Raw genomic sequence first — 10,524 nt, 5'->3', positions numbered from 1 at the left:
CACATCTATACATAAGAAGGTAGGAAAATAGTCTTTTTTGTTCTAGACAGCAATAGACCCAGCAAAAATTCAGAGTTCTGTAATTAAGGAGGAAAGGGAGAAAGGTTGTTGGGTAAGCAATTAGCAGTCTCTACCACAAAATCTACTTTTATTTCCTCGGCAATGACAAACTTATCCAATGTCTATTATATACTATGCAGAGCATTTCAGAAATTTTGTACTTGTACCAGTAGAACTGGTTGGGGACTGTAACAGTTAGAATGCCTTCAGCTTCAAGTAACAGAAAACCCAACTTAAAGTAACTTAAATAATGAGGGACTATGTATGTCATATAATACAAAGTCCACAAGTCAACTAGCTTCATAGTGAGTTAATTCAGCAACTCTATAATGTCATCAAGGGTCCAGTTCTTTCTTTTTCTCCACTTTCCCATCCTCAATGTGCTGATTTTGTTCTCCAAAAGCTCCACTCATCGTCAAAAGATGGCTACAGCAGTTCTACCTTCACACCCTAACAGGACAACATCTGGAAAAAGATGAGGCATTCTTTTAGGGACAAGGAAACAGCTCACTCATGCAGCTGTGGGGTGGCTGGAAGGTCTAAAATGGCCTCACTCATATACCTGGGGTCTTGGCAGGGATGGTTGAAAGGGCAGGACTTCTTCCTGTCATCATTCAGTAGTCTAGCCTGAGCTTCTTTTACATGGCAACTGGATTCCAAGAGGGCAAGCGCTTATCAAGCCTCTACTTGCCTCGGGCTTGCTAACATCCCATTGGCCAAAGCAAGTCACTCACGAAACCCAGAGTCATTGTGGGAGGGGATTACACAGGGGTTTCAATACCAGGAGACATGGTTCCTTGCAGGTCATCAGTGTAACTGTCTTCTACAGGGTATTATTTTGGGCCCTTTGGATGGTGGGAGAGTTGATCTTCAAGAGCTCACAATATGGTCAGGGACACGACACAAACTGTTGGAAGGTTAAATAGCAACATAGGATGTAAACAACATTTTTAAGACTATATAAGTCTCAAGGCAGGCACAGAGAGAAGAGTTTCAACCTGGGAAGGTAGTTGGATTTTTCCCAAAGGATCTCATATGGTGGTGAATGTTCCATGCCTCAGGGTGAGGCCTTCAACTTTAGTCTTCAGTACGTTTAGTGTCCCGGTATGGATTAATTTCTAGAAAGATGCCTTAGTCTTCCTGCACACAGGGAGAGTATACCAGGATGCCAATATAGTGTCAAGCAGACCAGATATAAAGATAGACCTGAAAAACCCATTGCCTCAGTGGGCAAGTTCAGGTGAAGCTGAAGTTGCTTGATGAACTTAGATCCAGAATAAGGCTGCTTTAATTTAAACCTTGAATTATTAATAGACTCTGATGGCCTGTTACATGCATCCTCATTCATTCACCATATGCATATTTTAACTGTATTATGACGTATTTAAAAGTACAAAAATAATACAATCAATACTTGTGAAATGAAACGTCACCAATACAATTGAGGACCCCTGGATATCCTGCTCTAAGATTGAATCTCTTTCCCCCCTCACAGAATTATTCATTTTTCTGAATTTGTTGTCAAACACTCCCATACATTTCTTTATCTCACACTACATATATATGTATCCCTAAGAAATAAAGCACATTGCCTTGCATTTAGCTGATATTGAGACACCAGTTAGGTGCCAAGTACAATAGATATAGTAATGACTAATCAAGACCGACAATCCCTGAGAAGTAGAGTTGCAGGGAAAATCAACCAAATAGCCAAACGTGGTTAAGTGCTACAAAGCAGCAGTACAGATAACTATGAGAGAGCAGCCTTGTCTGGGGTTAGCCTGGACAGGTTTGGAACAGATACAAAGACTTGCCAGGCACCCTGGATATTCACATTGTCTTGACAAGACACCCTCTACCTTGGGTAGCTCTTGGATGGTTGTTGCATTGCCAACCTCTCCTTCACCCCCTTCCCTGAGTAGTTTCACCCCTTGGCGGAGAGCAAAAAAACCTGTCCAGAACACTACAATCTCAATTCAATTCACTGGTACTACCATGGAAGTCAACTCCCATTTCCCAATCTAAGAACTGGTCTTGTCAGTGATTCCAATAGGTAGAGGAGGTAATAAAGCCGTGTGAATTTGCTTACACCGACTTACTCTGAGCAGGAGCCAATTTAGGGGGAAACACCAGGCCTGTATTGCCCCTATAAATTCTCAAACATATGTGCCTAGAATTACATAGATATATCAAGCAAAAGTCCTTTGACTCCGTCTGATTTCTGTACCAGTCTGAACCATTCCCAGATCAGGAGTGCTTGTGTGCTTGTGTGCTTAGGCTTAGTGTCTTCATTGGGCACAGTCCTTCCTCGGAGATAACCCTAATGCTTAGATGGTTTTCCTCCAAGTGTGTATAAAATATATTTTGCTTCTATGATCAAATTATGTAAATACCAGCATTTTCCTTCATATTATATACTAATATGTAAAGACACCAGTTGGTGTTTAACTGACCTATTGATGTTTTCACTTTGTCCTTATGTTCTGATTTTTGGTGCCACACATTATTAAGTCTATGTATTTCTAAAGTACAATTGACTGTAACATAATTATGTACTTGGTGGTCAATTTTCCTCCTTTCCATTATATTCTCAGCAGGACATTGCCAATTTTCCTGACTCCACTCATTCCCTATCTAATCAACACCCCTATAAATGTCGGGAATTTATTTAAAAACACGAACCTGCCCCTTTACCTCTTGCTTAGTTACTAAGGAGTTTGGTCTCTATTTTAGCTTGTCCCTACTCCCTCCCCTCAAGCCTATGAGGGCTGACTTTTCTTTTTTATGTTTGTCAAAAGCAAACCAAAGATTATAATCACCTCTTCTCCAGGAAAGAAGAAAGATGTGTCTGTATCCCCAGCAAAGACAAGGCCCTACTGCAGCTTCGACTACCAGGGCCTCCCAAGCACCAGCAGTCATGGTTATCAGGTCCTTGCAGGTCTGATCTTTAACTCTTTAGCCCCACCCAGAAGGATTGCTCAGAGACTAAGGCCCAGCAGGTGACATGGCAGATGGTCCCTGGCCACAGTTTGCTTGGGTCATTGCGGTTTCTCAAAAACTAAAAAACTGCCACTGAAATGGCCTTGGTCACTCAGGCCTTGGTCAGTCCAAGCCTGTGATAGTCACGTTTCTACTGCTAGCAAGCAAGGAGCCAGTAAAGTCAGCTGCATCTGGACTTCAGCTGCTCAAAACCCTGGGATTGGCTGCAACTTTTGCGACAGTGGGTATGGCGGGGAGGGGAGGAGTGAAGTAACGAGAAGCAGGAATCTAAGGAAAATTATGTCCCTGTAACTTACAATCTACTGGAACATCTCTGAATTTTCTCTTTGGACTGAGAGCCAGCTACCTCGCATGTGGCCACATCCCCATGGGCAGGCTGTTCCCAACTGGCATCCATTTTGAAGTGGAACTCAGCACTCCATGGCATTGTAGTGGCACCTCTATTAAATGAAAACCCTCTACTAGGCACTCGTGAACTTTACTGATCTTTACTGAAGGTAAAATCATCGCCTTCTTGCCCCCCATGCAAAGTTTTTTACTTACCTGGCTTCTCGAATTTCGCACTCCCCATACCAATCATTTAACAACACTGTCTATAAATTCACTTATGTTCAACAAACCAAAAAGCCTTCAGTTACTACGATCTCTTAATTTAGAAGGTTAATAAGGAATTATAACAATTTTTTCTGTCACCAAAAAAAATTTTCTTGTCCCACCCTAATTAGAAAGGTTCATTTGCTAAGGCAAAGGGCAAGGTGGATGTATCACTCTTTGCATTCCATGGATAAGTGCCAAGCATTTGTATGTGTGAGTGCAGTATCTGTCACACCTTGACAATCATAATCTCCACCCCTTATTTAGAGTCTTTAAGATGCTTTAACAGTGTTAATCTCTGTCTAGGCTTGAGAGTCATTCTGCTTCTTTAATTCTGACTATTTCACCCTTAGTGAGCTGACTGTATAGTCTGAACTCTTTTCTTCTTCAGCTTGCCTGTGTGTGGTTTATTGAGTGGAGGAACTGAACAGCTGCCCCCGTGATCTAAATAAGAACAGAAAAAATATTTTCATGTGGTTAATCCAGTGATTAATGCCTTTGAGTATCAGAGGACAGGAGATCACTTCCCTGATGTTCGAACCCAGGGAGAGGGCAGAAGCAGACCCTGAGTTTTTCTATGTGCAGGCACCAAAAGGGATTAATAAAACTCACAGAAGTTGACCAAAAAAAAAAAAAAAAAAGTAGGCAAAGAAGAGAGAATAGAGATTTGCTGAAGCAGAGGCATGGTGAGAGGTTGGAGCCAGAATTTGGAGGGCCCTGAATGGCAGACTGTGGAGCTAATGCTGGGTCTTTAGGTCATGGGGAGCCATAGAAAGTATTTAATCAAAAGACTTACACAGAATCACAAAGTTGAAAAACACTTACTGAGGATGGGATTCCATTCTTCTACTCTCTAACTCGGAAAAACACACATTCAATTAGAGTCAACACCTCTGGGTCGAAATTTCTGCCTGGCAGCAATTGGTTGGACAGTGGGGGACCACTTTAGATGGAACATGGCTCTCCAGCTCCCTCGGGCCCTGTCTGGTCTGAGTTCACCTCTTTAGATTACTAGTCTTCAAATATTCCCCCCTAAGAAAATTCTGAAAACGTATTTTAGGTTAATACCTAAACTTTTTCATTGTAAGTTTAAATTATTTTAAAGGATATAATTTACGATATGTAGAAATATTGACATTTTAAATGAAACTCTAACATCGCTCTTTTAAATGCGTCCCAATGGAATTTAAATATCACATAAGTTTGATTCCCAACATCATACATTAAAATATATGAATAAATTCTTCTTTAAGGGTTGGATATTTTATATGGTTTTTTTCTTTGAATTCTTTTCTTTCCAGAATTTTATCCCATATTTGTATGTCAAATGTCTTAGTCATCATTTAATTTTATTTATACACACAGAATTGTGGCACAAAATTTTAAAAAAATTTTTTCTCGTTTTCTGTGACCCTAAGGCTCTATGTATTAAATTTTTTTCTGGATTATTATCATTACAAATATTATTAGAACTCTTAATAGCCATTAAACATAGAAAGTAAATTTCTTATTGGAAATGAATCTTTTAATAAGCTAGAGGGAGATTAAGAAAAATAGATTATGTATCTATGGAAGACTATTATTTTGGCTATTCTTTTTTTCTCCCTTTTCTAGCCATCAGCGCTGAGAAATTTTGATTACATAATTTACAAAGCAAGAATGGAAAGGGCTTTGTTGTAGTAATTTCACTCAATTCTTTGATCTTCTTCCAAGTTATACATCAAAAATCCAGTAATCATCTCAAGAAGTTATTTTTAATGATCTGTAGGTAGAAATTCCACATGGTCCTACTTCCATTTTGTTAAAAGCAAAAAACTGGAATTCTCCTAATTTGCAAATGGATGTGTTACCAAGTTATTAAAATCATTTACTTTTTCAAGTTGTCAGAATCTGCATTTCTAATTGTCCCTATATTTAGCACCTCTGGGATTTTTACTTCCATGGCAAATTCATAGTAAAATTAGAAGAGAAATATTCTTTTCATTTGTAAAGTAAGAGGTTGCAATTTTGAGCAAATTTCTCAGTCATATCAAGTTTAGAAAGGAGTATATGTGAAAGTTCAAGTTCTAGAAATAAGTTTCCAGAAAAGTCTCTGTTCTTATGTGTCCCTATATATCATAGTTTAAGAGCAACCACTTACGGTTACCTTGTTGACTTGAGTACCTCAGTATGTCAACCTTCTTTTTTTTAGATAGTGACATTGGTTAACGACATCCATTAAGTTTCAGTTGTACATTTTAGCAGTAAGGCAATATATATACTTACATTGTGTGTTCACCTCTCGTAGTTAGAGTTCTGTCATCACATATTTGACTCCTTTTACTCCACCTACCTCCCCCTCCTCCCATACGCTCAACCCTTCATAGCTAAAGAACAATAAACCAAGCTATCAAAGAACCAACCTGAGTCCTACCAAGATAGAAGACAGAGGCATTATATTTCACATTTAGGCAAGTTTAATGACTATGAAATTGCAGAGTTGTAACAATGAGAAAAGAGAATGTATGTACACAATTTAGTATAGGTGGTTCACAGTAAAAGTAGCTTAGAAACAGAAAGCTGTTTCCAAACTTAAAAAAAAAAAAGGAATAGAAAGAGAAAAATAATGGCGTAGACAATAGAGTCTCTGTTCATCTCTCTGGAGACCAAATCAAAGTTGTGACCGAATCAAGGAGCATACAGCAAAGAAAATGGCCTGGATCTAGGTGAACAAGCCATACAACTAGGGAAAAATCTAAGAAATCACCCTGCAACAGCAGAAGGTAGGACGGGGCAAGGACGGGGCAAGGACACGGAGCTGCCTGGTCCCGATCGGCTGAATGGGACGCTGTGGCAGCGGCAGATGCCTCTTAAAGGGGCCACATCCACGAGCGAATTTTCGCAGTGACGGACCTGCTCGCTCTGAGCACCAGTGGCGGTTCAGCTGCACAGGGGGCACTAGGGACTTACCGGGGAACACTGAGTTGTTGCAGTGAGGGCCAAGGTGAGACTCGCTCTGTACAGAAGTGCCAGTGGTGTCCCTTGTTCCTCTGTTGAGCCCTTTGCCCTCCCAGTGTGCAGACACAGTGCTGCCATAGCGAAGACACATCAAACTAGATAACAGAGGTCACTCCGCCCAGAGGAATTCCTGAAACCCCGCCTCCCCCAACTCGCGGCCACACGCCAGCCATATTCAGGTGTGTCCTCACTTAGTCAGGTGCCCCTTGCTGAGCAGCACCTACACTCACTCTGGAGGCAGCTGGCCTCGGTTTCTGATGTGGCCTTTTGAGGCAACTATAAGCAGCATCTGTGGATTGCTTGCTGAATCTTAACAGGTGGCCCCAGAGCAGCACAGGCTGGGGCTAAATTTGGCCTGCAGCTGAACTCTTCTCAGGACTGTGCCACTGGATACCTACTGCACAAAGCCGCACTAATAAGACTGGGATATTTAAGAGCTTTGCTTAGTACATAGAAACAGACACAGAAGGGCAGCCAAAATGAGAAGAAGCAGCAGCAGAAACCATATGAGAGAACAGAATACAGATCCAAGAGTAATGGAGTCAAGCAATCTATCAGATGCAGAGTTCAAAACACTGGTTATAAAGAAGCTCAATGAACTTATGGGAAGTATAAATGAATTCAATGAGAACTTTAACAAAGAGATTAAAAATAAAACATAAAATGGAAATGGAAATTATAAAAGGGAACCAGTCAGAAATGAAGAACACATTATCTGAGATAAGAAGTATATTAAATAGAATAAACAAAGTGAATAAAGAAGAGGATCAAATGACCTATATAAAGGATGGGAAAACCAAGGACACTCAACCAGAATGGCAAGAAAAAAGAAGCCAAGACTATAATAATAATTTAAGGAGCCTATGGGACACTATTAAAGAGAAAAATATCCATGTCATAGGGGTAAACAAGATGTTGAACAAGGAAAACAAGACGTTGAAGAGCTATTTGAAGAAGTAATGATGGAAAACTTTCCTAACCTGGTCAAGGAAATGGACATAAAACTCCAGGAAGCTCAGAGAGTCCCAAAAACCAGGAACCCAAAGAGGCCTACACCAAGACACATCATAATTAAAATGCCAAAGGTTAAATACAAAGAAAGAATATTAAAAGCATCAAAAGAAAAGCAATTAGTTACGTACAAGGGAGCACCCATAAATCTGGCAGCTGATTTCTCAAAAGAAACTATGCAGGACAGAAGGGCTTGGCACAAAATATTCAACGTGATGAAAACCCAGGATCTACAACCAAGAATACTTTATCCAATGAAGCTATCATTTACAGTTGAAGGACAGATAAAGAGCTTCCCAGACAAAAATAAGCTAAAGGAATTTATCAACACCAAGCCGGTGTTACAGGAAATGTTGGAGGGACTTCTTTAAGAAGAAAAAATATGTGTCAAAAACAGGAATAAAGAATGGTAATAACTACATTCCTATCAACAAGTACTTCAAATGGAAAAGAATTAAGTTCTCCAACCGAAAGATAGAGTGGCTGAATGGATAAGAAAACAAGACCCCTACATATGCTGCCTACAAGAGACTCACTTCAGGTTAAAAGACACACATGGACTAAAAGGAAGGGGATGGAAAAAGATATTCCTTGATGGACCTAGAGGTTATTACGCTGAATGAAATGGGTTGGATAGAGAAAGACAAATATTGTATGATTTCACGTACATGTGGAATCTAAAGAACAAAATCAACGACAACAACAAATGCAGAAATAAACTCATAGATACAGAGAATATTTAGAGGGCTACTAGATGGGTGGGGGTAGGGGGACAAAAAAAGGCAAATAGATTAAGAGGTACAAATGGATAGTAGCAGAATAGACATGGAGATGTAGAATGTAGCATGGGGAAGACGGTTAATAATGTGATAAATATGTAAGGGGAAGCGGGTACTAGATTTAGTGGGGTGATCGTTTTGCAAGTTCTGTGGATCTCTGATCACTATGCTATTACAACTGAAACTGGTATATTATTGTATGCCAACTATAATTGAAAAAAAAGTTCTTTGATTTTTCCATTTTAATTTCAGGCACTTATTTTTTTTTTTTTTTTCATTAAGGTTGGGGAAAAATGATTAATTCTCTTAGTAGTTGGAAATCGAGTCTTGAGTATAAATCTTACTGCTATAATAACAATAAAACACAGATACAATGAAAAATGGCAATGGTATTGTTGGCAGGTGGAGTCAGCAGAAGGCAAACCACATCTGCAAAAAAACTTGAATAATTAACAATTGAAAGAGAATGATATTGATCCTGTGATCTCACAGGGAGATAGTATAACTTGGTGGTTCTAGAAATGTGGCTTTCAATTTGAGTGGTTCTCAATGCTTCCTGGGAGACATTTGGCAATGTCTGGAAACATTTTATTGTCACGACTTGGAGGAGGAGGGAGATTCTACTGGCATCTAGTGGGTAGAGTCCAGGAATGTTACTACATGTCTTACAATGCATAGGATAACTCCCCCACAACCATGTATCTAGACCTAAATAGTGCCAAGACAAAACCTTGCCAGAGCACCTAGGTTTGAGTCACAGCTATGCCAATTGCTGTGTGACCCTGGGTTAGCATTTAATCTGAGCTTCGGCTTTCTTATCTGTAAAGTGGAGAGATTATAACTAACCACTAGCATATATTGAGTGTTATGTGCCACGCACTACACTCTGAGTGATGTTTCATTTGCTCCTTCCAAAATCTCTTTGAGGTACTGTTACCTCATTTACAGATGATAAAATAAAAGCTCATAGCACGTGCCTGGAACACAGTGAGCGTGAGGACTCAATAACTCTCATTCCATAGGTTTTTAAACTATTTTTTCAGAGTAGTTTTAGGTTCACAGCAAAATTAGGTGGATAACACAGAGTTCCCATATAACCCGAGCCTCCACACGTGCATAGCCTCCACCACCACTGACGTTCCATTGCTTCAATTAATGAAACTACATTGACGCATAATCACCCAAAGTCCATAGTTACATTAGGTAGGGTTCACTCTTGGTGGTGTACATTCTCTGGGTTTGGATAATTGTATAATGACATGTACCTACCATTATGGTACCATACAGAATAGTTTTCACTGCCCTAAATATCTTCTGTGCGCCACTTGCTCATCTCTTCCTCCCTCTAACACTGATCTTTTTACTATCTGTATAGTTTTGATGCAGGACAGGACAAATTTCCCCGAGTGACAGGGAGACCAAGCCCTGCACCAAGAGAAGAAGAGGGTCCTTTGGCGGAAAGCGAAGAAAGCATTCAACACACATGCCAAAGTTAGAGTCAAAAGGAAAGTTTATTAGAAAAGGGATAACACTCCAGAGTGTGGTCTCCTCACAGAGGCAGAGAGTGAGAAGGACAGTGAAAGAGACAGTGAGAGTAAAGGCATTGGGAAGGACCCTGGGTGTTGAGGGAATTCAGTTTATATGTCTTTCTTTAGTTCCCTTTCCTTTGATATGGGCATACAGTGAAGAAAGGGAAGAGTATGTAAAGTGAAAGGCCTGCAGGCAGTTCACAGGCTTTCTGCTTCCCCTTCACAGGTGTGGGGAATGGGCTGTTAGAATCCAGCAGAAATCTTCCTTTGTTCTGAAGGTGTCCTCCTGCCCTGGCTGTAGGGCTGATCAGCATATTGCAGTCTGTGAATGCAGCTTCCTTAACATTTTAATTCTCTTGCCTCCTCCCATACAATTGGAAACATACGATATATAGCCTCTTCAGATTGGCTTCTTTCAATTACTAATATACATTTACAGTTTCCCCATGTTTTTTCATGGTTTAATAGCTCATTTCTTTTTAACACTAAATAATATTTCATTGGATGTACCACAGGTTATCTCTTCACCTATTGAAGGACAGCTTGGTTGCTTC

This window comes from Pteropus vampyrus, unplaced genomic scaffold (assembly GCF_000151845.1).
Source record: "Pteropus vampyrus isolate Shadow unplaced genomic scaffold, Pvam_2.0 Scaffold16, whole genome shotgun sequence".
Lineage (NCBI taxonomy): Eukaryota > Metazoa > Chordata > Mammalia > Chiroptera > Pteropodidae > Pteropus > Pteropus vampyrus.
Note: the sequence above shows the minus strand (reverse complement) of the source record.